A 27,721-nucleotide genomic window follows, 5' to 3' on the forward strand; every position below is an offset into this window, starting at 1 on the left:
AAAAATGTCCATTTTATTTATCTCATTCAAAATAACCATATAAAAATATTTATCCATTTGGGATAAGCCCCTTATCTTTATCTTTTTTGACATTTTTACAATCCTTTTTCCAGTTATTCAGCCTAATTAACATTAATTATTCTAAGTATTTATTAGCATCCCTAAAACCATTGATCGGAAAGGAAAAACACAAATGTAGGTTTTCAAACCAGTTTTTTTTTTTTTTAACTAATTTCTTAGGTTAACCATTAGATACATTTTTCTACCTTTAAACTTGATTTTAATAGGTACCAATAAAACGGCTGTTTATAATGAGAGCTCTTTCAACTTTCACCAATTTAAAAGTTTTCCCAAATTAAAGGATCCATCATATGGCCATCAATTTATATATATATATATAAAGTGATTTTAAACCAATAAGATGAAGAGGCTTTTCCACATGACAGTGGGGGTGTTGCTTAAATAAAATTCAAAAGTTTACTTTCCAAAAGCTAAAAGCCTTTGTGGTCCAGGCTGATGGAACAACGGTTAAGATGGCAAAATATCTGAAAATTGGTACAATCAAAGGATTTTTGAGAATCCCAATTTATTTGCGTGGCCACAATATGTACACAATACTTGTACCTTTTGTATGACAGAGTCCAAGGTGTCGTTTAAAAAAAAAGAAACACATATATACATACATACACACACATAAAACACCCAGAGAAAGATAAAACATTTACATTTCAAGGACACAGGAAGAGAAATCCAAGTTCCCCCTAAATGGGATTTTGTTCTTATAAGTTCAGAATTCCAAAAAATATTTTATCAGGCCTGGTTAGTTACTTTCAGGGTGAGTTATTTTTTCTAATTCCTAATGAATGTTGTGAGTTTTCTACGTATATAAACCTGGCTAGTGTATTAGTTGGAGGCTGGCAATCTGTCATTTCTTTTTCTTTTCTGTTCTGTGTTTTTTTTTTTTTAATTTTTTTTTGAAAGTTCTATTTCCCATTGTAAGGTCGGGTTCCCAGAATAAAATTGCTGGTAAGATTTCCCACAGGGACAACACTATGGCATGAAGTCTTTGCCTCTACCATTCCTGTAATTTTCTCCATCACCCAAGAAAGCTGTTACCAGCCAGGAGGAGGGTCCCATTTTTGGAGTTGAAAGGTTCCTCATAAGAGTTTTACTTCTATTCCGAAAAATTCAATGGAGGTAACCAAATCGAGGACAACATTAGACCAGCCTCTTACCTAACCACTTAGTCCTGAACCCAGTGTCTTACAACTGGGACCCACTCAGGACGTTTTCACTGGGTGAGTATTTTCCTGGTATGTTTCCACCAGCCCCACTTCAGACGTCTCCTCAAGGTGGGTGTTTCCTGTTATCTTTCAACCAGGCCCCACCCAGTATGTCTCCACTGGGTGGGTTATTCCCCCCCAGTATCTTTCAACTGGAGGGCCAGGTACCTGGATACACCACAAAATAAAACTCAGGATCATCAACCAATTTGGGAGATCCGAGAACCAGGAGAGACTCACCCAAATTCATCTGGATTCCCCAAGGAGGCAGATGGGCACAAAGTGCCAATGCTGGTACCAAGGCTCCGGTAACTCTGAGAGTTCAGCTGGAGAGAAGTCTGCTCTGGGTCCCTTCCTGGTGTCCAAAACTTTTGACTGAAATACATGTGCAGCCTAAAAGTTAAGAGTTATGTTTTATTTGGCGGGAGGACTCGAGCCGGGATGACAGACTCTCAGATCGCTCGGAGGGACTGTTCCCAAGTGGTTGAGGAGGAGCTAGGATATATAGGAGCTTTACAACAAAGACAAGGTTGTTGGAACAATAAAAGATTGCTTGTTATCTAAAGAAAGCCAGGTATCTCAAATTCAAGAATTTAGTGCTTTTCCATGTATGGGAGGAAGCAAACATTTTGACTCACTGAATTCATTCTTTAGACAAGCACCTAGCTATCTAGGGCAAGTATCCTGTCCTTTCTTATTCTGAGTCTGCTCAGAGGGCACCGTTGTGAGTGGCTGTAGTGGCTGGGCTGCAGGCCTGTCTTCACTGGGGTGTGTTGGCAGCCACTGATGATTTGGTTTCAGCATTCTTTGTTTACTTACATGGTTGCAGTATTTTCATTCACACTGTAGTATTTTCGGTCACAGAATGATTATGGATAATCTGCAAACTTGGAAAGCAACCGAGATGGAATTACTGCAGGTACCTTCTACTTTAATAAGCCGTGTGCAAACATAAACATGGAGGAAGCATACAAAAGGATTTGGTGGTGTAGGGAAGGTGTTCTGCACATTACAGGAGAAGGCAGAATTCCTTTTCTTTGTGGGCAGGGACGTAAGCCCACCTTTCTTTTCTGTAGTGGTTCCTGAGAACAGTATATGGTAATTAATGAACATTGAGAAACTTTGGCAAACATTGCATTCAAGAGCTGGCCGGCTGCAAACTTGTGTATTGGACAGGTGGATTTCATAGGCAAGTGGTCAGGTGGATGGGAGAGAGATGGATCCCAGGCCTGGGCCCAGATTCAGGTTTAAATCGCCATTTCCTCACCATGGGGCCTTGGACTAGAATGTAACCTCTCCTAACCTGTTGGTGAATCTGTGAAATGGGCATGATAATATTGGTTTCTACCTGGGATTGTTGTAAGTTGTAAAGAGTATTATAGCACACATGAAGCACTTAACACACTGGCACTTAGCAGTGTTCACTGTGTGTGGACGTCCCGCTTCGCGTCTGTCAGAGTCGTAAAGGCAGCATTTGTCTGTTGAGGATGCACTGGTAGCCCCTTGAATAGGTTGTGAATTTGGTTATTTCCTTTTGGTAAATCTGTGTGCCATGGGCAGTTATTTTCATGGACAGATGAGGAATCTCAGGGTAAAGAAGACTGTGTAATTTGCCCAAAGTCAGACCATAATTTTGGGTGCAGGGGCCTCAGTTCAGCATAGGCCCCTGGGCCTTCTGCCCTCTCCTTTCAGCACCTGAGCCAGATGTGTGCTCGGCTATCTCCCAGCCCAGAATATCCAGCAGGGAGGAAGACATACCTGGCCCTGTGCTGCTTGAGCAAAACTCCGGGGTGGAGGCAGTTACAAAATGGATAAACATAAAAACAGATGACTGCAAACTGTGATCAGCTCTGAGAAGGAAAGGAACAGACCTCGCCGTGCAGCGCTGGGAGCTTACCCGTCGGGGCTGCTCTGGGGGCATTCATCTCAGCTAAACAAGCTCTGCTGCTGCACAAAGGCAGGAAGGCAGGGCACGTGTGACCAGGTAGACTGGGCCTCGTTAGTCATACTCATTCCCCATTAAGCGGCAGCTGTCATGGGCACTTACCTAGTAAACAGATGTTGGCCATAATCATCACGCACTTTGCTTGGTAGTTTTATTGGCCCCAACTTTGAGATGAGGTCATTGAAGCTGGGGAGTTTGCTGCATGCCCGTGATTACCGTGAAAATACCCCCACTGGTCTTTCAACCTAGACTGGCGTGGCTGTCATGCCCCAGCCCTGTGAATGGCATCGTGTAGCTTCTCCCAAGTGGCCCAAATGACTGATATTGATTTTCTTAATTCGTAGGAAATGGTATGTGACAGTAGGAGAAAAAGGTAGTAAGAAATTGTTTGGAAAACTAGAAAAAAATTCAATTCTTCCCCAGCTGGGGGAGCGTAAGCTCTGTCACACACTCCACTCACTGCCTGTCACCTCCTCCCTGCCGACTCCGTGTTCAGAAGCCACTCTGAGCCTTTGAAGAACATTTTGCCTCATGACACTGTTGACTAGGACCTGCGACCTCTCTGTCCCTGGTTAACAGTCTATTCAAAGCCATTTAAATTTTATGCAGGCTCCTCCGCTCAGATGTAAGAATAGCCTCTTTAAACTTCTTGATGCAGCGCCTTAATGTTGATCTTGTGAAGGAAACCTAGTCAAAACCTGGGATGTATGCACATAGTGACCGTAAAGTCAGCACTTTGTGAAGTTCAGAATCAGATGGGTGGGAGACTCAGGAAAGGCTTTTTAAGGTAGAAAGGGGAAAGTGAAAGGACGCAGGCTGTGTAAGACTGAAACATCTCGGTCCCAGCCAGCAAGGCACCTGCGTTCAGGATGGTGGGTGGAGAGTGCAGAGTTGTCACAAAGAAAGAAGTGGTGGGATGGGAGGGAGGACAGTTAGGTACTTTACTGGGGAGGGAAATAGTGGGCTGAACATTTCCTGGTTGAACAAGAGGACTGTGACATGATGTGCTTGTATTTTGGAGAGAAGGGTTTTGTGGGGACAGGCCTAGGGAGAACGCTCTGTGGCTGGGGAGTCAGCACAACAAAGAAACATAGAGAACCGGGCAGACCCCAGGGCCCCTGCTGGGGGAGAGGCTGCCCACCAATTCGAGCCCTTGGGGCTGCTTCTGTCCCTTAGCCGGGGCCTTAGAGCTCCCTTCACAACCCAGTCCTGTTGATACTAGAAAAAATAAGTGGGGCATGAGAAGGGCTGTGTCCCAGGCTTTGGTTGAGCCCCTTGGGTGTGCCCTGCCAGATGTGGGTACTTGGCTTCATGCAGGAAAGTATTCAAGGGCAAGCCACTGTTGAGTAAAGGTAGATTTATTCAGAGAGATTTGTTGAAAGGCAAGAGATATTCCACGATGTGTGGGGGTTTGATGCTCAGATTAAAAGTAGGTACACACTCCACAGAGTGTGGGCCTTCTCTGAAACGGGAGAGAGAGGTGTGACCCCTAGGCAGTGCTGTGTTGCTTGTATTCATGGGCTTGGTGGTTTCATATGCTAATAAGTAGAAGGACCAGCCTAAGGGCAAGGGGCTGGAATTCACAGGGAGTTGGCCATTTCCCACCCTTTGACCATTTTTGTCTAGCCTTGGGACTGCCATGGTGCCTGGGGGCTTGTTATTCACCATGTTACTATTACAACGGGTGTGTAATGAAGCTCAAGATCTGCTAGAACTTAAATCTCTTCATCCTGAGCCTCAAGGTCTATTGGGGGTTGAATCCTTCACCATTTTGATGTTAATTGCTTTGGCCTTCCTTGAATGGCTGTGCTCTGCCCCCTTCCATCCTGTCTCACTGTGATGACACAGAGAGAACAAAGGCCCGGCCCTGGCTGTGCTCCTGCATTTAACAGGGGGAGGGGTGGTGTAGGCTGAGGATGACTCTGGGTGGTGTGAAAGATGTTTCAGATTTTCCCACGTGGGACATGGGGACCTGCCAGCTGCACCGCAGATTTATCTCACGGGCATTATCGCTTGTGTCACTCATTTGTTTCTATTTTTCTTTTTTTTTTTTAAGTATTTAATCTAAATTTAATATCAGGGTTTTTTAGGAAACAAATTTCTCTTTTTATTTTCTTTGGGGCTCTTTTTGGGGGGGTAGGTAATTAGGTGTATTTATCTGTTAGTGGAGGCCCTGGGGCTTGAACCCAGACCCTGTGTATGCTATACACACGCTCTAACACTGAGCTCTACCACCCGCCCCTTCATCTTTTTCTTTTTGCTTTAGCTGCCAAAAATCTTACAGCTGAATTTCTAGTCGGCCTTTAACACTTACCCTGACTTCATGGCATCCATTTTTATGACTTTACCTCCCCCTGGTTTCATTTAAGTATTGAATCTCCATTTTCTTTTCACTCTCACTTTTGTCTTTTTGTTGTTATTGTTGTTAAGCTGTGTTTAAAAAATTGTTTAAATTCTCTTTTAGCAGGAGGCTGAAAGTAAATAAATATGTAAATAAACATCACACTTAAATGCTTTTATACATTCTAAGCTGTTTAGTAGTTACTTAAAAACTGGACTGATATTAAAGTTATAATATTTTTACATTATTTTTTAATTTTTTCAAAAGGTATAGCTGATTTACAATATATGTTTCAGGTGTACAATAGTTGCTCCATTTATAGTTATTGTAAAACATTGACTGTATTGCCTATGTTGTAAGATACATCCCTCTAGCGTGTTTATGTTACATGTAGCAGCTTGTATAAGAAAGTTGGGTAACACAGAGTCTGGGGCATTGCTGTGTCTGACTCAGGTTCCAGGTCACCCTGCCTGTCAGACCCCAGGCCCTCACAACTTTCTGCAGGGCAGCGAGTGGAGGCAGCTCTCATCAGCGCTGGTACCAACCTCTGAGTGGCAGTGACAGCAGTGACTGTCTGTGGACGTGCAAAGTGTTGTTCCAGGAGATTTACATGCATTTCTTCATTTATTATTTAAAGCCCTCCTGTGAGGGATCGTTTTAGATTTTTAATGAATAATACACTTTATTTTTAATTTAATAGACTTCAAACTTCCGGAAAATTTACAGGAGTAGTACAATGAACACTTAGATACACTTCACCTAAAAGGGCAGTATTTGTCCTTTTGTGTCTGGATTACTTCAGCATACTTTTTTAAGGTTCATCCATGTTGTAGCCTGAAACAGTAATTTATTCTTTTGGTTTAATAATATCTTTTTTCTTTTCCTATTTTTGGTTTTGGTCTATTTAAAAATAGTTTCATTGAAGTCTAGTCAGTTTATAATGTTGCATCAGTTTCTTGTTTACAGCACAACACTTCAGTTATATAGGAATATACATGTATTCATTTTCATATTCTTTTTCAACATAAGTTACTATAAGATATTAAACATATTTCCCTGTACTATACAGTATAAACTTGCTGTTTATTCTATACATAATCAGTATCTGCAAACCTTGAACTCACAAGTTATCCCTTCCCACACCGTCTCCACTCTGGTAACCATAGTTTGGTTTCTATGTCTCTGTGTCTGTTTCTGCTCTGTAGATAAGTTTCTCTTTCTTTTTTTTTTTAAGATTCCACATATGAGCGATCTCATATGGTATTTTTCTTTCTCTTTCTGGCTTACTTCTCTTAGAATGACATTCTCCAGGTCCATTCATGTTACTGCAAATGGCATTGTTTTATTATTTTTTTATGCCTACGTAGTAGTCTATGGTATAAATATACTGCAACCTCTTTATCCAGTCATCTGTCAGTGGACATTTAGGTTGTTTCCATGTCTTGGCTATTGTAAATAGTGCTGCTGTGAATATTTGGGGGAAGGTGTCTTTTTGAATTAGGGTTACTTCTGGATATATGCCCAGGAGTGGGATTGCTGGGTCATAGGGGAAGTAAATTTTTTGTCTTTTGGTGAATCTCCATACAGTTTTCCACAATGGCTCCACCAAACTTCATTCCTAGCACAGTGTAGGAGGGTTCCATTTTCTCCACAGCCTCTCCAGCATTTATTGTTTGTGAACTTCTGAATGATGGCTATTCTGACTGGTGTGAGGTGATACTTGATTGTAGTTTTGATTTGCATTTCTCTGATAATGATATTGAACATTTTTTCATGTGCCTATTGGCCATTTGTATGTTTTCATTGGAGAAAAGTTTCTTTAGCACTTCTGCCCATTTTTGGATTGAATTGTTTATTTTTCTTTCTTATGAAGTGTAAAAGCTGTTTATATATTCTGGGAATTAACCCCTTGACAGTCTCATTGAATGTAAATATTTTCTCCCATTCCATAGGCTGTCTTTTTGTTTTGCTTACTGTTTCCTTTGCTGTGAAAAAGCTTGAAAGTTTAATTAGACCCCACTTGTATATTTTTGCTTGTATTTCTATTGCTTGAGTAGAATGCTCTAGGAGAACATTGCTGAGATGCATGTCAGATGTTTTGCCTACGTTTTCTTCTAAGAGGTTTGTAGTGTCTTGTCTACATGTTTAAGTCTTTAAGCCATTTTGAATTTATTTTTGTGTGTGCTGTGAGGGAGTAGTCTAACTTCATTGATTTACATGCAGCTGTCCAGTTTTCCCTACACCATTTTCTGAAGAGGCTGTCTTTACTCCATTGTATGTTCTCACCTCCTTTGTCAAAGATTCAATGACCAAAAGTTTTTGGGACTATTCTTGATAATTTTTTTACCCATTCATTGATGGATGGACATTGTTTGTAACTTTTGGCTACTCTGAATGATACTGCTATGAATATTGATGTGCAAATTTTTGTGAGAATATGTTTTCATTCTGTTGGCTGTACAGTTGGCCCTCCATATCTGTAGTTTCCACTTCATGGATCCAGATGGCTGGTTGTAAAGGGACTCGAACATCCTTGGATTATGGAATCCAGGGTGGTGGGTTCCTGAAACCAATCCCCCGAGGATACTGAGGGATGACCCTATATGTAGGAGTAGAATTGCTGAGCCATATGATAACACTAAACTTTTGAGGAAACACCAGACTTTTCCAAAGAAGCTGCACCATTGCCCATTTCCAATGGCTGCATATTGAGGGTTCCCATTCCTCTGCCTCCTGACCGACAATTGTTATTGTCCGTGTTTTGATTATAACCATCCTAGTGGGTGTAAAATGAGATCTCATTTTGATTTTGATTTGACTAGTGATGCTGAGCATCTTTTCATATGCTTATTGGCCATTTGTGTATCTATTTAATTCCTTGGTAAATTTAAAAATTGGGTCGATTTTCTTTGTATTGGTCAGTTGTAAACATTTTTTTTATATCCTGGATACTAGTCTCTTATTAGATATATGCTTTGCAAATTTTTTCTACTATTCTGCAGATTGTCATTCCACTTGACTTTTTTTAAATATTAAGACAATTCCTTTATAGGGGAGGTAATTAGATTTATTCATTTATTTTATTTATTTATTTATTTTTTGCCAAGCATGCACTCTATCACTTGAGCTACCCACTTCCCCTTTCATTTCATTTTCTTGATGATGTCTTTTGTAACAAGTGGTTTTAATTTTGATGAAGTCCAGTTTATCTGGTTTTTTTTTTTATCACTTCTGCTCTTGGTATTGTATCTAGGAAACCATAACCTATCCTAGGACCACAAAGATTTATACTATGTCTTCTTTTAGAAAGTTTATAGGTTTAGATTTTACGTTTCTGTCTGTGATCCATTTTCAATTAATTTTTATTTGTTATATACAATAGGGGGTTTCAGATTCTAAATTCATTCTTTTGCCTGCAGATACCCAGCCATCCCTGCACCATTCATTGAATAGACTATTCTTTCAATGCAGTGTTGTTGGCACACTTGTTGAAAACTGATTGTAAATATAAGTTTCCCCCCTGGAATTTTTACTGTGTCTCATAGATTTATGTACCCAAACTTATGACAGTACCATAATGACTTCAGTACTATAGATTTGTAGTAACATTTAAAGTGAGTCCTCCCACTTTGCTCTGCTTCTTCAAGATAGCTTTGGCTGTCCTGGGCCCCTTGCACTTCCATATGAATTTTGGGATCAGTTTTTCAATTTTTGCAAAGAAGTCAGCTGGAATTTTGATAGCGATTCCACTGAATTTGTAGATCACTTTGGGGAGTCTTAACATTTTTAACAATATTGTCTACTATTCCATGAACATGGGATGTCTTCCGTATATGTAGATCTTCTAAAATTTTTTCAGTGATACTTCAAATTGTTCAATGTACAAATCTTGTAAATTTTTGTTAAATGTATCTCCCATTTTATTTTTAATGCTGTTGTAAATGGAAAGGCTGAGCTTCTTAAGGGTGGGACTATATATCAATTTGTTTATTTCTAGGATTCCTACACATCAAATACACTAGGTTTATATTTGCTTCATAAATCTATCCACAACTCTTCCCTCCCCTGTGTTTTAAAAAACCAAGACCCAGGTTAAACTACCTGAACACCTATGTGGAAGTGAGAAATGAGACCCTTGGGTGGGGCTTTGTGCAGATGATACTGAGAACTTATTTAGGATGGCTTCATCTTAATTTCTTTTAAACAATCCTTTCAGTGTATATAGTCAGATACATTAAGAACATGCCCTTTTGATGTACAGAGGAGCTAAGACTATCATTTTCAAATAATTTCTAGTGAGAATGTTGTACTTGAAACCTAATTTGTATCTATCTTTGAAGATTTATGTTTCAGGAGCTTTGACTAAAGAACACCTGTCTTTATTCAATAACGACAACTAAATGCTCAAACAACATGTAAGAGTTTGAGCTGTAACTGGAGGCAGCGCTTACCTCTCCCAATACACTTGTGCTGATCTGCTCAAAAGGGTTCGTCCAACTGTTTGTCAGTAGTCTGTTGGACAAAGCCATAAATCATTGATTTAAGGTTGCTGGAATGCAACATATTCTTATTAATACTAAGTAAGCCCATATTGAGTGCTTACTGTATGTTGGGAATTGTCCCTCAGACTCACATGAGTTTTATTTCTCTGAAAACCTTACATATTTCCTTGTTATTCCCACTTTACAGATAAGGAGACTGAGGATTAAGTCTTCTTTCTTTTTGGGGGAGATCATTATCAATGACTGGAAGTTGTAAGGAAAAAGATATTGATTCATCCTGAGAAAATATTTTTCTGAGAGTCAGCATTTTAGAGGGTGACCACTGAAGAGGGTGATCATTGTTAGAGTGAGACGAGCCCCGTGTTGTACGGAGTCAGCATCCCAGTCCTGGACACGGCACTGTGCTGCGTGGTGGGTGAGGCGGCGTGGCCGCGCAGGGAACGAGGATGCCGGGCCGTTGGGCTGTGCTCAGGCCTGGTGAGGCTTTCTCTGAAGAGCAGTGGACCATCATTGACAGATTTTAATTAGGGGAGTGGGGTGCTCTCGTAGATCAGTTTTGTGTTTGTAGAATGCTTGCAAACATTCAGTAGGCTCGGCAGAAAGTGATGTGACGAATCAGAGTAGGGTGGCTGCGAGGTGTAGCAGTGTTAAATTTTCAAGTGGTTTTCAGTCCCATGTTTGTGGCTCAGTAGACGTGTCACTTTGGATGACGCACTCAAGGAAGTGAAACAATTTATTTAATCAATTGAAGCAGTGATGTACCCAATTCCCAGGACTGTTGTGGAGATCCAGTGAGATAACATTCGCACAGTGTGCAGCGTGGTCCCCAGCCCAAAGTCAGTGCTGAGGGAGTGCCTGTGAATACCTGGTAGGTCAGGTGTCAGTGGTGGGTCTCGGTGACTGAGGAAATCTGAGCCCTGAAGGAGGGGTCCAGTCACATCTGTGAGTGATGGGCCTGAGCTGGGAGGGGCAGAGAGACCTTCCCTCCCAACCAGGGGCCCTGGGCAGGACGGCTATGGGAGGAGCACCGTGAAGTCAGCTCTTTTCAGGTGGAGTTGGAGTTGCTCTTGAGACATCTAAGTGCAGTGTCACGAGCTCACAGAGGAGGTCTGGGCCCGGGCTGTGCATTTTCCTATAATCTCAATCCCTGAGGACGCCGAGGTATTGATCGCTGAACGTGAAGTATTCTTTACAGGACAAGTGAATAGTAGTATCATTTCTGTCATCAAAGCTCACGTCTCTTTATTCATAACCCACTTTGTTAATTGGATACTTACAGGGCGGTTCTTCACCGCCCTCCCCTAGGCTCAGGCTCCACAGTAAAGAGCTGGTGAGCCTCCCTCTTTTCCAGAAGTAGACACATTTAGCTGGTAGCCTTCTATACCTCGCCAGACTTAGAATTTTAATTTGTTGTTTTAATTCTATTATCTGTTGGTCATCTCCTGACAGGAGAGACGTTTTACCTCATGGTCATGTTTCAATTAGCTGTTACTGAGAATTGCTGATCTGATCCATAGTGTATGTATTATATTAACTTTGTAGAGTACTTATCATTTTTCTTTCTTTGCCCTTAAATTTTGTTTGCCCCTTCAAGTTTCTATCCTATTTCCGGCCTTATTTTTTTTAATTAAAAAATGTGTGTTAGTAGTTAAGAAAACAAAAGCAAAGAAACAATGCACATGATACCTAAGTTTAGAAAATATCTATTGTGTTTTCTGTCTCGGCAAATGAGTGTTCTAGAAACTCGTGAAAACGTTCATTACACAAGTTCCTTAAAATGCTGATTAAGAAATAAATCCTTCCTTCCTCATCTTTCAAGCTGCACAGCTAATTTTCAAGAAAGTGAGGGGAAATCCTCAGAATCCAAGTCATATCAGAAAGCAGGGATTCTGGGAGATACGTGAGACTTAGAATCCCTGGGGTGCCGGTTGGCTCCTGAACTGAGTGTTAGTTGCCCTGGCAGGAGGGCGGGAGGTGAGCCCCGGGCCTCTCACACTGGGAGTTGGATGGCTCATCCTATGTAAGGCCAAGCACATCCTGAGAATCCTGTTTAATAAAGGGTGAATTAGAAAGAAAGAAAAATATCATTCCTCAAGGCAAGAAATTAAGGAAAGTCAATTTTTGGGGATGCAGGGAAAAATAACAAATCCAAAGTAAGGATTTAGTTTAAAGCTGTTCTGGCATGAGAGTGACCACATTCTCCTGGCAGAAAATCACAGCTCCTCCCGGAATGAGAAGTTGTGTTTTGAATGAAACAGTGAACAGCCATTCCTAAAAAGGCCTCCTGAGTCTTCTGGATCAAGATACTAGACCCAAACAGCTCTCTTCCAAGGTCTCATTTAAATAACCAGAAAGGTTTTAAAGGAAAGAAGCCATAATCATAGTTCTATTTATTGACATTAGTATATGCTAGGAATTCAGACGTGACTATGGAGTTGTCTCCTCTTTTATGGACCTTACTTTCTGTTTGACATAGTTGGGGAGCTGGGTGGAGGGAGGTTTTAGTCTGTTGCAATTAGCTAGGAAAGGAAATTAAGAAAGCAGTGAAGGGTGGGTGAACTTTTTAGCTGAGGACAGTCCTGTTCATTTGGCTTTTAATTGCAGGCTCGATGAGTTTTCACTGGAGGGAATTGATCTTACAGAAAATGGACTTAACTCAGGCCTCTTCAGAATGGACAAATGAACCTGGAGAAAGACAGTCAAATCTGTGCAGACATTGAAGTTCACGTGAACGTGCTGTATCCCTGAGCCAAAGATAGGACAAGTAGGCAGCACTTCTTGAGGACAGAGGGGTGGTTTTTAAGGTTCTCCAAGAATGAATCCCAGGGAACCGGGATGGCCAGTTGTCAAACTGTGACTTTGCTTTTTGGACGGTGTGATCACCAAAGGTATTTTCCGTTTATTAGTTTTCATTTCTCTTAAATACATCTCAGGTGATGAGGACGTGGGCACAAGCATTGGACGCCATGTCGAGGAGACTTTGGATACCTGCCTAGAAGCGCGGGCACAGCTGCGGCTGCGTCATACATCTTGCCGCCCACCCCGTTGCCCGGCTCCGTGATCACGGCAGGGTGGTTCCTTGATGACCTGTCCATCTCCTTTGTGACATTGTAACCCACCAAAAACCGGAGGGTATTAGCTTGGCTTTGTTCTTTTCCATCCTTCTCTTTGAATGGACTGATAGTGGACCCAGTTATGTTAGCAGATGTTTTACAAGTAGGGCTCTCAGTACAAACCTTGTAATCCCCGCTGTGTGATCTAGAGAAGAAAGTTACATTCTTTCCAAATTGTTTTGATGCACTTATGTGGGAAAATGGTGTACGTTTGAATATGTATTTCCTCTCTGAATCATCATGGCTAGAGATGAATGTGGGCAGACATGGAATGTGTTTTCTGTATTTGAACTGTATGGTCCCCTAAATTCTCCCCAGCTTTTTAAAGTCATCACTGGAGTGTTACCTCCAGAGTGTCCCAAAGCATCCACCACTGCCTGTTCTTCAGACACTGTGAGTTTCCAAGTTGGAGAAGGCTGCTAGCTGGTGAGGCATTCTCTGGCACATCTCTGGCTGGCTGATGTGGGCTTAGCACCCAAGACTTGGCAGACAGTAACTAACCACGATCACTTCCATTTCTGGGACACTCATGAAGGATTTTATACGTATGCTAGTGGCATACGTTATTTCAATTAGTTTTCCCAACAATCATAATTAGATTTTTTCACCTCTATTAATAAGTAAACTGTCAAAGCGAGTGACGTGCAGACTTTGGACTGGAACACGGGTCTTTCTGATCCCAGTCTCTGTTCCCTCCCCGACCTATCCTTCCAGATGGCCAGGAGACTCTTCCTCAGTCTTGAGTTTCCTGCTGATATTACCACTCTCTTTGTTTCTAGGAGAGGAAAAGAAGTCTAAACTTACTTTCCAGTTGAAAATGGAATGGAGAGTTAACGTTGGAAGCCGGGAGAGTCTGTCCTGTGATGAAGCGGCCTCCTAGCCACTTCCACTGGGACGTCACGTCACTGTCTGGGCCCCTTGCTCAGCCTGTGCACAGGTGACAGCGCAGATGTGCCGAGCAGTCCTCCCGGACAGGGCAGTGGGTTGGAAAGGAGTTTGGGGATTTGGTTTCATTTCATAGGTTTCTGAGGGCCTTGGCCTGGCACTTCGAGTGGGACCATTCCCTGTCCCACATACTCATGCTCTGGGCCCGTGCAGGCCTGATGTGGCCTCAGCCTGAGGCTCAGGGCCCGTGGTGAAGTGGAGAATTTTAGTCCAGGGTCTGTGGAGGCTCTGACAATTCTGGGTCGTGGGACATTGTCCAGGATGATAATAATTCTTCCCCGAGTTTCAGATTTCCTTGCCTGTGAGACGGGGTAGTAATAGTTTCTGAGATGATTGTAATGATTCAGTAAGGGGCGCAGCGTGTGCTGGCAGGTAGCTGGTGCTTAAGGAGCAGAAGTCGCAGTCACTCTGTCAGCCTCTCACTGTGTGCTCTGTGCTTTGAGAAGATGTGTATTTGGTGAAAGTCCTGCCCAAATACTAGGGTCTAGATGAAACGTTGTTCCTTTACTTTCCCTTTCTTTTGCTCCTTCCTTTCTCTGCGTCTCATGTGTAGGGAGCAGATTCCTCTGTTTCAGGGAATACAGGCCTTTCTAGGAAAAGGACAGGATGAACGTGGATAGGTGGGGCCGGAGGGGGTCTGGAGCATCTGCACAGCGCTGCTTCCCTGCATTTCTGCATCCGGTCCCATCAGTGCACGAAGTCAGCCTTCCTCTTCCTTCCTGTGTCATCAGGTCTCTGTTTTATGGGAAAACATTTTTTACGTGTCTTTTTTCACTTACATGTTTCGTTCAGATGCTTGTTGCTTTTTTCCCTGTGCTTCAGCGTTCCTAGGAGAGAATTCAGCAGTGCAGCATCCTCTCCGAGCTCTATGAGTTGATCGGCTTCCACTGCAAGTCCGTCTTCTTCAAGTGGGTGGCCCCCGTGCAGCGCGTGGCCCCAGGCATCCCGGAGCCTGGCGGGAAGGCCTGCTACCGACTCCTTCTGCAGACGCTTCCTGGCTACAGTCTGTCACTGATTCTGCAGGACTTCAACAAAGGTTTTGGGACTAAAACATTGCTTCAGTCCGATTAACCATGCCTTGTTTGGGCCCTGCTCTCCTGTCTCAACAGGGTGAATTGTGATTCATGTAGAGCAGGACACAGCAGACTTTTTTCTGTCAAGGGCTTGGGAGTCAATATTTCAGGATCTGCAAACCTCCTGATCTCTGGTGCAGCTGCTCAGCTCTGCTGTTCAGACGCCAGAGCAGCCGGAGAGTCCACACACCCACAGAGCTTTATTCACAGCAGTGGCTGGGGCTGGATTGGGTGTATGAACTGCAGTTTGTCCCCACAGCCTCCTCACTATTGACGCCTGTAACTGAGCGTGCATTTGCGACAATGGGTGAACCTACACTGACACGTCATCATCACCAAGAGCCCATACTTGACACTAGGATTTACACTTGGTGGTGTGCACTCTGTGGGTTTGGACAGATGTACAATGACACGTTTCTACCATCACAGCATCATACAGAGTAGTCTGTCTTAGTGACCCTAAAAATGCTCCTTGCTGCACCTCATTCATTACTCCTTCCCCTCTAGCCTCTGACAGTAACTGATCTTTTAGTCTCTGTGGTTTTGCCTTTCCCAGAACACCATACAGTTGGAATCAGACAGTTGCAGAATCTTCCCAGATTGGCTTCTTTCACTTAGTAATATGCATTTAAGGTTCCTCCATGTCTTTCCATGCCTTGATAACTCATTTTATTTTAACACCATAAATAGTCCATTTTCTGCCTGGACCACAGTTTATTTATCCATTCACCTACTGAAGAACAGCTTAGTTGTTTCTGAGTTCTGGTGATTATGAATAAAGCTGCTATTAACATCTGTATGCAGATTTGTGTGTGGACGTAATTTTCCATTTTGTTCAGTAAACACCAAGGAGCACAGTTGCCAGATCATATGGTAGGAGTACGTTTAGTTTTGTAAAAAATTGCCAGACCGTCTTCCAAAGTATCTGGGCCATTTTTCATTCCCACCAGCAATGCAAGAAAATTCCTGACGCTCCACATCCTCACCAGCATTTGGTGCTGTCAGTGTTCTGAGTTTTGGCAGTTCTGACTGGTGTGCAGTGATAACTCACTGTTTCAGTCTGCAGCCCCTTGATGACAGATGCTGTGGAGCATGTTTCCATAGATTTCTTTGGCATCTAGTTTCCATGTTGAGGTGTGTGTTGAGGCATTTTGCTCATTTTTTAAGCAGGTTATTCATTCTTCTTGTTGAGTTTAAAGAGATTTTGGTGTATTCTGGATATCAGCCCTTTATCAATGTGTCCCTGCCCTTCACCTGCAGCACCGGAGTTGTCCTTTGGGTCTCAGTGGAGTGTCAGCTCTTCAAAGAGGTTCCCTGTCTTCCCTCACCTAAATACTGTCCTTGAACTTTTCACTTTCATTGACTCACTTTGTTCTTTTTAAATAGCATTTCCCATAATTTGTAAGTACATTAAAAAAAAAGGCAATGATTGAACACTGCCTCCCCCACCAGGCTGTGTGCCCTGTGAGAGCAGAGACCCTGTCCCCACTCACCATGTCCCATGACAGCACATGTCACATGTCCATGTAAATGTGTGTAACGTGGGGCCAAACCTGATGAGCAGCTATGACGACATGTGTTGGCTACCATTCATTGAATAGAGTTTGTTTCTTGATCTTAATTTTAAATCACATGAATGAAACATGTTTCTTTTGAAAAATAAAACAACAAAGCACACCTCCATGTGATTGGTACTTTCTACTTAGCCTTCTGACCCAGGAGGGGACGTTCACCATCATTTTGTGGAGGAGGTTGGGGAGGTAAAGTAGGAGAGTGAGATCAAATAAAGTAAAAATGATAACAATCAGCTGGCTTTATTTTCACTAAGACAAATGTTACTTTAAACCATACCTCAGCTGTTGTTCTGTTGTTTTAAACACTTCTCATAGAATTAAATGGAAGCCCACTAAACCCTGAAAGGGAAATTATGTGCTCAGGTCCTGAAAAGTGTTTATGTCTATTTCTTGAAATGCACATTTTCCCTGCTGGTTACAGAATGTCATGGCGGGAACACAGCCGTGAGCTGTGTGTGTCTGCCAGCTTCACGGGCTGCTCACTGTCATTTTCATTTTCTTGTGTTGCAATGTATGAAGGTTTTCCATCAGACTGTTTGCTCAGCCCCTTCCTGAATGAGGGATTGAATTTTCCACAGGAAATCTTATGGAAGAGAGTGACAAGGCACATGGGTTTCCCAAAAAGCAATAGTTGTTGTAATAAACTCTCACATTGGTGAACTTTTTGAATACAAGCGAGTTGAAAATTTTATCACTAGGTCATATGCCACAAATCTGTCTTAAGAATAAAAAGATTCAGATTTTATAGAAGAAGCAGATTGAATCAAGTATAAATTACAATTTGTACACTAGTTGGTGTTAGAACATGTACTCACTCTTACCATAATTGCCTGTGGTAGGAACTGGATCATTATTTATTTATTTAAAAAAAATCCTCAAGGTTCTACTTGCCTCATTCTTGATGCGGCAGTGCTGAGGTTAGTTAAGTTGGGACATTTAGAATTCTTGGCTAGGTTTTCAGGACATTGATTTCAGCCTCTTTATCTTTTTTAGAATCTCTTCTTTGTGTCGGTCTTTGGTCTTTTGACAATGTGGAAATACTGCACAGATCAGTCTTTCCCTTTTTCCTGTCTTTATGGGAAAAGATTTCTGTAAGACACACTACTAGGACATTAAGCATTTTGTGTGGGGTAAGTTTGGTCGGCTCAAAGGATTTCAATTAATACGTATTAATACTTGCTATTCAGCTAATGATAAGAAAATTATAAAATAACTTAATTATACATCAATAAATATAGTACAATAAGCCCATCACCCAGATTAAGGAATTCACAAACATTTCCATATTTCCTTTGTTCTTTTACTTGTCCTTTGTTGAAGTATTTGACAGCAAATTCAAGAAAACATGTCATTTTACCCTATGTACTCAAGTAGGCATGTCTGAAAAATGAGGGCCATTTCTTTGATCAGGTTTTTCCATTTGACCTATGTGCTCGTTAAGTACCAGCTGTATCAGGCATCTCACTAGGCATTAGGAATCCTTGGGGCAATGAGACAGTCCTGGCTCCCAAGGAAGTTAAGGGCTGATGGAAGAAACCAACACAGGAGCTTAGGTGCCTCACCTAAGGTCCCTGCGGGATGACACCAATTGGAAAAAATTTGTGCACAATACAGTGGGATTCACAGAAGGGACTGGTCAGACTAGTAGGGCAGGCCGTGAGAGAGGCGGTCAGCAGGGCTACAAGAGGAGGAATCATTTGATCAGAATCTGAAATCTTTTCTGCCAACCTTCCTACCAAGCCCCTAGGGCCCATCACACACAACCCTGTGCTGTAACTGTTTTTGATTCCTGTTACCACGTCTCCTTCAGGAAGGATTTTAAGGTGGAAAATATTTAAAATCAGTAATTGTTGCCAGAAGGGACATAGAACAAAGAACATGGAAACAACACAAATGTCCATCAGCACATGACTGGATAAAGACAAGGTGATACATATCTACAATGGAATACTACTCAGCCATAACACATGCAATTTGCAGCAACATGGATGGACCTGAAGACTGTCATTCTAAGTGAAGTGGGGTGAAAAGAGAAAGAAAAATGCCATAAGACTTCATTTATGAGGAATCTAAAATTAATAGCAATAATAATAAGACCACAAATGAACTAATTGTTATTTTGATTTCTTGAATATGCTTAAGCACATATGACTGTCCTTTGTGATTGGATTACCATATTCTGTTTATTATTCTTTTGTAGTTGGCTTTATTCCTCTGGTAACTATGTAAGTTTAAAAATCTGAAACTCTAATCTGTTCTTAGAAACAATAATTAGTACATATATGTAACTAAAAAAATGCAGTATACTCTATACATGTATTTACATGCAATGTGTATGTGGAGTTGAACTGTAATAATTATACCTAATAATACTGAAAAAGGAAAAAAATAAATTTATTTTAAAAAATCACCCCTCTTTAGATATTAAAACGTTCATTTCTGAGATTCTGTGAAAGACGGCATGGAAGTAGGTTTTTAAGATTTTCTCCTTGCTCCTCGGTGAGCAGCCTGGGCTGCACAGCTTGGCCGCCACAGGCGCCCAGGACTTGCCGGCTTGCTCCTCAATTGTTGGGAGGAAGATTAGCTGCTTCAGGAATATTTATGCTCTTAGAAGTTGCTGAAAACCCCACAGAGCTTCTGTTTACATGGAGTGTATCTGTCAATATACCCCATTTTAGAAATTTGAACAGAAAATTTAAACCCAAGAACTGACAAGCACACGCTGCCCCAGCACGTGGTCAAAGCAGTGCTGTCACGGTGGCGTGTGTTGGTTCTAGAAAAAATGCACCATACACTCAAGAATGAGGGTGAACCCACAGATCTCATCTCAGCAATGCTATGAAGAGGTGGGACCCAAAGCCCCTAAAACAGTGCTGAAGTCCCCAGATGTCCCAGAACACACAGAGCCATGGGACCAAGAATCCAGTGTCTCATGGATCATCAGCCGTGGAGACCGCGTCCTGGGTCAGGAGAAGCAAAAGTAGGGATACCAGGCACACAGTCCTATTACAGCAAAGCTTTAAAGGTGTTGAATTGACTAAAAGAGTGGCAAAGATTTGCATTTAGAATACTACATTTCCTCTCCTGGAGACGTTAGAATGATAACACTGATTAACAGAGGATGATTGTAATGGATTAACTATGATACTGATGACATGAGCTGCTCACACTAACCCTGCACTCAATGTAGACTAAGCCTTTTATGCACACACTTCATTAGGTCTCCACATCCCTGCAAGGTGGCATTAAGCACTCATACAACCATGAAATCAGTGACTATAAAACAGTCACAAGGCTTTCTCTGCAGCATGAGGTAGCAAAACCAGCAAGGATTTTCAATGACAAAATCCAAAATCATATATATTTGGGAAAGAAAGCAAACAAAACACAGAAGGACAATAAAACAAAAGAGCAGATGGAATGGAAACTTTTATTGAAGAAAGCAATGATTGATTCAATTACAACAGGTAATGTCCCTGGTATAATTGAACCATCAATCCAAATTTTTGGAATAGTGAGTTGTGAAATTACTGTCTCATTTAATATTGGAATTCCTAGTTGGACCAATTTGATATACATCACTGGTGTGATGTTATCTATTTAGGTAAATAACAATATTCATATTTTTTAAGGTAACAGGAATCATAACACAGGACTCCAGATTTAGAGAGAGAATTCAAACAACTACTATCATACTCCATCCAGTAAGGACAAGTGTCCCTGCGTCACCAAAACAATGAGAATTTGCACACAGAAAACACATTTCTCCAGTTGTGACAAATACAAGACCGTGAACCATGAATTACGAGAAGAAGCAACTGTTTAAATGCCATGGGCAAAATTTTTTATCATCTTGAAAACATCACTGATGCACTAAGTAAGAAAAAAAATTGTTTTACTAGCAAATCTAACTGACACAGGGGATTTTCCAAGTGAGAAGGTAATTCCAAAAATTGCAGTAAAATGAGTTAAGATGATCTGTGCAGTGACGGAGCTGATATTAGACTGACCAGCATCACGATTTCCGGTTTTACACTTGCTCTCTTCTTGTCACCTCTGACACAAGAATGCATCATATGATTTTTTTCTTTAGGGAAAAAAAGATAAATAAAAACTAACTAGAAGATGTGGTATGGAAAGCAGTAATGAAGTTGTCTAACCTAATAATGCAGCCAGTGTAATGTAGCACTTATTCGGGCACTAGAATTTTTTAAATCATGATTTATTTTATATCCTATTTCTATCCTAAAGGAGGCACTTAAAGTTTTCTACTTTATTCAACATATCTTGTGGGGGTTGTGATATACACTGGTATGGCAGTTTTCAGAGATTCAAAATCGCCTCTGTGGTTGTGGTCAGGAAAGGCAAGGCTCCCTCAGAGCTGAGACGGAGAAGGAATCCCCGGAGTCAGCCCCCGGGCAGCTTCCGAACCGCATCTGCTTGCACTTGGCACAGGACACCATCAGCAAGTGTAACTCTGACAAGGAGATTTCCCCGGGGACCTGGGAGGTGCTCTAACATTCTGAAGCCACTTGTTTCCCATTTAGGTAAGGCTTGGAAAAACAGTTTATTAGAAGTGACTCCCTTTGTATGTGCCTTTTGTCCTGAGAGGTCACTAATTAGCAAAAATATAAAATACCCCATAATATAAGAATTTAGGTACCCCATTTTTCCATCTACCTGTCTATTTGTTTATCATATTTATACTTAGGTTACACTTTCCATGATGTTCAATTCCGGGCACCAAAAAAGAAAGGTTGCAAAATATTTCTTATAAAAAGCGGGAATGGGTCTAAGGTTTAAAAACCACTACTGCTAACAATAAAAGCCAGATAATATTTTTAACCTCAATTGCATCAGACCTTCCCGAATTCCTCCCTTAAGTTCATTGTTAAAACAATAATGGAATCTCTGTCCTTCCAAGACTCGGGCCTGATCGCCACCCATCCAGATATCTTTCTGTGGGTCCCTACTTGTCCTCGAGGCCCCCAAACACAACTTACGGGTTGAAATTTCTTCAGTGTTCCTACTGTAGGGGAAACCTGGAAGTCCCAGGCACTGTCCAGGAGTCACACCTACCTGCAAAAATCAAAGTCATGTGACTGAAATGGGACAACCCAGGTTGTGTGGTAGGGCTGAAAGCTTACCAAAAACAGGTTTGGGGGCCTTACCCAAGCCCTCCAGCTCCTAACATGAAGAAGTACAGGGAGGCCAAATTAACCACGAGACTGTGTGGCTTAATTACCCCATGAATAAAGGATTTGTGCCAGTGCCACCTTTAGACAGGGAACCCCAGAACCCAGACTTGGAAGCACCCTGTCCCCTACCCTCTGAACAAATATTCTCTCAAGACACATAGTGAGAGATGGGAGCCCCGGTGAGCTCTGGAATAAGATGCGACCTGAAAGACTGCTGGTAACAAATGGTGTGCAGCTCGGACAACCCTCAGGACCACCAGCCATTCTGGTACCACTGATGCCCACACTTCCATCCACAACAGTTTCTTCAGGACACTTATGCACATATAACCATCACACAAAAATGATTGCTTAGACATATTTTAAGAGAAATAACATTATGAGAATGCCAAATTCATGACATGTCAGAGTCAAGACCCCAGAGTATTTACTGGATGAGATCTCACGTGTGCCCCGCAGTGAGCTTTAAACCCTTAGGACACAGTCATGGAACAGTAGGCATTTTCTTTCTTTCCTCCAAGTTGGCTTTACTGGAGAACTCCGTAGACACAGGAAGACTCTGTTTCCCACCTCTACTACTTACACAAAGGGCTCATCACGTGGTGAGGGATCAGCGCTTGTGCGACCGGCTCCAATGTGAGCACTCCAGTGCCCAGCTCCTCCAGGAGCAGAGCTCCCCCCAAAGGAGCAGAGACCCCCCCAGGAGCAGAGCACCCCCCACGGGCACTGCAGTGCCTGCAAGAATCAGGAGTCTGATGAGTGAGCCTGGGGCGGGCAAGTCAGGAAGCAAGCACCGCTCCCTCAAGCTCTGCAGGTGATCTCTGTGTCATCTTGAATAAATACAGTCAGCATTAAGATGTTTGACAAGAGGGTAAAAGGTAAGGCCTCTCCAAATCTCCTCGCATTCCTTTAGTTGGAGACCTGGTAGAACACATGGCGACAAGAGAAGCTGGCTTTTCATGCCCACGTTGGCCTCAGGGCTACAGGGGAGGCCACGGTGCTGCCTCCGCCCCACTTCCTGCCTTCGTCCTGCAGACCTCACAGGGGCCGCTGACTCGTTTCTCTGACTTTCTCTTCTTGGTTGTGCTACACTTCCAGCTTTTAAAAGCTCACAAACTCCTCACTGGAAAATCTTTAACAATGAACCCAAGTCAAATGAAATCAACCAAAGAGACACACTGCCTTCTTCATTACTTTATATTTTAGGATGAAATTCTTGAAGACGACTCCCTGAACTGAAGGGGTAGATGGAGGAGAAAAGAAAACAAGACAAGCATTTTTGGGCCCATAAAAAATGAGAGGTAACCAGATGGTGTCTAGTCTTCATTGCAACTCTCTGCCTGCCCCAATTTCACATGCCCCTCCCAACTGAACCCATCAGAACTCGACTGAAGGAGACGGCTGTGCAAATTTATTGGAAACCAAATAAATCACTATGGAAACAGTCTCCCAAACCCAGTGAGAACACTGTAAGCTGACCAGTGCCAGGATCTGAATACGTGCAGATCAAAATTCCGACCCCCTCCCTGGTAGGTGTACTTACAGTGGGGGTTGTCGCCGTGCAGTTTGTCTGCATCCAACATATAAAAATGAAAGGGACTCCAGTTTTCAACATCACAGTCCCTCTGAAACAACTGGTGGTCAATTAGCGTTTGTCTCCAGCAAAACTCGATTTTCTCCCCTGCACGTGGAGGTGAACACACAGAAGAGACTGATGATCCCCGCTGCGAGTGTAGCTAAGTGTGTCTAAGCAAGCTGGCTCCATCAGCATCCTGATGAGCAGGGGAGTGTGTGAGCCGCGGGGCTCTGCAGACTAATGGCCAGGCAAGGAGGACACTTTCTTACATTGGGGAGAAAAAGGCTGGAGCAGCACTCGCTGGAAATAAATTCTAATTAAACCTTCAGGTGCGGTTCCTGCAGCAGAACCCACGCCAATAGATGAGGCTCCCTCCGTGCTGTCCAGTCATGTGAACCAGGCTCATTAATATACATGTGTGTTTGGTTTAGCAAGTGAATCATGTCTGTTTTCTGGAAATTACATGAGGGTGGAAAACCTTCCAAACATGTTCATTTATTTGCTGTGGACTTTGTTTAATCCTCTTAAGAGCATTTAGAATGACAAACTTCTTAAATTAGCATGTTTGCCTGAGTGACCTTTCCAGGCACATGGGCCGAAACCTAGGACAGCCCAGAAGCAAATTCAAAACCGTTCCAGCTGCACAGCACTGCAGAATGTGTCCAGTTTGAGAATAAGGATTTTTTCTCCACACACTTTTCCTCCTCTGCCCAAATTAATCAGCCTCTGCTGCTCTTGTGTAATGAGTATTGTATGACTCATCTTCTCTGCCTGTAAAATGGAAATGGGAAATACTTCTGCCCAATAAAATGACATAGAACTAAGCCCCAAAATTATATATATTTAAAAAAAACAGGGCTTTACGCTGTCCAGGGATATGAATCATTTATTTAATATATCAATTGTTACTAGAATAATCTTTTTAAAATGTAACCCCTCCTCAGAAAACTTCAACTACTATTCGATAAAAATATCACAGAAAATTTCTGAAAAGAATTTAAAGGAAAATCATTTTTAACTGAATCATGTTCTAGGCACACTGAATAAATTCTTTTTAGAGAACTACTTGTTTTTAATAAATGACCTATAAAAATACACCCAGCATTAACCAGTAAATCTTCATTCCTTATTTTAAAATTCTTAAGGCATGCTATATTTCTTAAATCAAATGAGGAGATATTTGCAAGCCAATGGACAACGGAATTACCTAAGAAGACATTATAAAGCAGCAAGAGCAACTAGCACTTTGCCAAGCATTCTGCCTAAGAGTCACTCGTACCATCTTATTTTGACCTGACTGCTTAGAGGTGAGCTCCATCAGCCCATTTAACACATGAAGAAACTGAAGCTTTGTGTGGTCATGTTTCCAGTACTTGGTGGAGCCAGGATCCAAACCCGGATCTTTGTCTATAGAGCCTGTGCCTTTACCAGATCACACTAAATTTCTCACTCTTCAAATGCACTCAGTCCCCGAGGTAACACACCTTCCTTGCATTTCTAGGAGTTTTAGGAATTACTGAATTACAAGGACTAATCAGACATTTGTGTGAGCTAATTTTATATTTTCTGATTTTCCTGAATCAGTTCAGGCTGAATTCATTCTACTTACGAGAAGTCCTGAGGCAGAGGAGAGAGGGGAATATAAGCCAGACATAAACAATTTCAAGAGATCCACTTCATCAAGGAAGCAAAGTATTAAGTAAGCCATTCTGCAACATGCTTGTCAATAAACCTTGGTGTCTCTCTCTCAGCCTGAAGGAGGGTAAGCCCTCCAGCCCATCTGCCTTCCAGCCACATACCCTGGATGACCTTGGTTCCCTCACCGGTGACACATGTGTTCTCCTGGGACTCTTTGTAGAGATTAAATGATAAAACTGTATGCAAAGGGGCTACTTCATTGCCAGACAGTAGGCACTAAACAAATAATAAAATTATTTTGTTTCATGAAAATGGGAGGCAAGTCTCCCAATTAAACATTCCTGATAGAATCCCAACAAGCACTTTAATTTGTCTACAAGAAATTGTAAAATAGCATTTCTTTTTTGAAGGCCGTATCCATTCTCCCTACTTTTTACAAATCCTGGCTTTTATCCTGAAAATCTATTCCCAGAACGTGGCATCCATCTCCCATATTTAAATCCTTTAAGTTTGAAATTATGATGAAGCTTGGGCACATAAAGATTCACACCATAATTCACAGAATAAACAAAGACCACAGGAACAGGGCCACCTCCAGACCCCATGTGCTCAGGACAGGCTCCAAACTTCACAAAATCAGAAGCATACTGTTTGAAGAGAAAGAAAATTGAATGTGATCAAGGAGGCTGACATAGAGCACTGGCCGGCTCACGAGACGACCCCGTCGCCCCCTCGTCTGACCTAAGTCATCGAACACAGTTATCCGTTGATCTCTAACTAAAACTAGAACACGGGTAGGGTTGGAAAGTAACATTTTTTCCTACAATATATACATATTGTCAACTAAAAATTGGCACTTGTCATCTGCCTCTGATTTGGTTAAGTCATGAGCCACTGCAGCTGCTGACTTTCAACACCCTCTGAAAGTAGTTAAGTGTGGAGATCAGGAATGGGGCGCTCTGTGCTCTGGGAAAATGGGCAGAAGAGTCTTCAGATAGTTAGACATTTTCAGGAAATTTTATGCGCCCAAATTCTTACATCCCCTCCTATCTAGAAAAGCGCTAAAATCATTAACAGAGACACCTGCTTCTTGACTAGCAGCAGCCTCTGCCTAAACTTGTATTGGACCGCACGTCCCCCTTCACTGAAATCTTATATAATTCTGAGCTCCCCCTCCTCTTCAGAGCAGTTCCTCCGAGCTCTCTGAGATGCTGTCACCTGGGCTCTGGTCCTTATTTTGCCCCAGATAAACTTTAACCAACAACTCTCACGTTTTGTGGTTTATCGACAGTACCACAAAAATTAAGCTTACATACTTGAACTCAGAGTAAACATTCAGTATCAAATATTTCTTGACTTAAATTCCTATTTAAATGTAAATAATTATTCCATTTCTTAAATATAACATCTTTAAATATAAATTAACAGATATTTGTGAATCTTTGAAAAATATAGTCTAGAAAAAAATTTTAGCAATTAAAAAAGCTATTGTGTGGAGCTTTAGAATTTCAAAAGTGGAAGAGAATAGTATTGTAACTCAAGTTCTTGTTTTAAATGCAGAGATCCTGAGGCCTCAAAAGACATATCAATTTGCCTGATTTTATACACTGTCCTTTAACAGAAAACCTTGAACTAAGTTCCTGGTCTTTGAGAAACCAAGACTTGCTCTGCTGGTGCAGGGCTGAAATTTATGAAAATGGGTCGTGAGAAAGAACCAGAATGCGGGGGCCTGGGCGAGGCAGCGGAGCAAAGGAGGGTCTCACCTTGTCGTGGGTGAGAAATAGTCTCCCGCAGTGCTGGTGTGATGGGCATCCCTCAAGTGCCTGAAAACTACTATTTAGCACACCTGCCACCGAAACGCACACAAGCTGTTTAACTAGAAGGCTGACCAGGAGGCTTTCTCAGTGACACAACAAGCTATTTTCAAGTTAACTCTACAACTACAGGAAGAGAAAGAATAGAAAGCTGGTATTAATTATTAAAAATTTACACCAAGAACCATGGAAATTCCAGGAGAAATATAAAGAAGTTGGAAGTTTCATTATGCTAACTTACTGCCAATTCATTTGTCTTAAAAGCTGTGCTATAAAATATATTGCCCTTTGTTGTTCCAAATCACATTTGAAAGAAATAATGTTTCTTAAGGGTGTTTCTGGAAATTTCTTCTATTTCCTAACACCAAATCTCAGACCCTTAAAGAAATGGGGGGTTGGCATTTCGTCCACTGTTCTCTAGGCAATTTGTTTTTCCTTCAAAGAACAAGGGGGGAATCACACAGAAAAGCATTTGAGCATCAGGCTGCTTACATTTCCTCCGGGAGTCTTGGAAAATAAGGTGGGAATGAACAGTAGGACAGAAACATGGCGGGAGAGTCACTGGCTAGAAGGTGAGAACAAATGTGTTCTCCAACGTGCTCTGGTAGCCACTAGTTTAAATGAACTGAGCAATTGTTCGAGCATACACGCACTTCTACGGGAAAATCTCAACCGTTACCAAACGATCAGTGCAGCCCGAAGCAATGGACGGACTGCGG

The 27,721-nt window shown here is 42.0% G+C and overlaps 1 long non-coding RNA gene across 2 annotated transcripts in view; it reads left to right on the forward strand.

Moving 5' to 3' along the window:
- LOC135320561 (uncharacterized) overlaps window positions 1-16,885 on the forward strand; it is a 56,890-nt gene extending 40,005 nt beyond the window's left edge. The window contains exon 6 of one of the 2 annotated variants that reach the window (XR_010379740.1): window positions 14,952-16,885. This is a non-coding gene — a long non-coding RNA (uncharacterized LOC135320561). The other variant, XR_010379741.1, reaches the window with a different exon arrangement.
- The last annotated feature ends 10,836 nt before the right edge of the window (window positions 16,886-27,721 follow it).

The sequence above is a fragment of the Camelus dromedarius genome, unplaced genomic scaffold (assembly GCF_036321535.1).
Source record: "Camelus dromedarius isolate mCamDro1 unplaced genomic scaffold, mCamDro1.pat HAP1_SCAFFOLD_197, whole genome shotgun sequence".
In the NCBI taxonomy this organism is placed as follows: Eukaryota; Metazoa; Chordata; class Mammalia; order Artiodactyla; family Camelidae; genus Camelus; species Camelus dromedarius.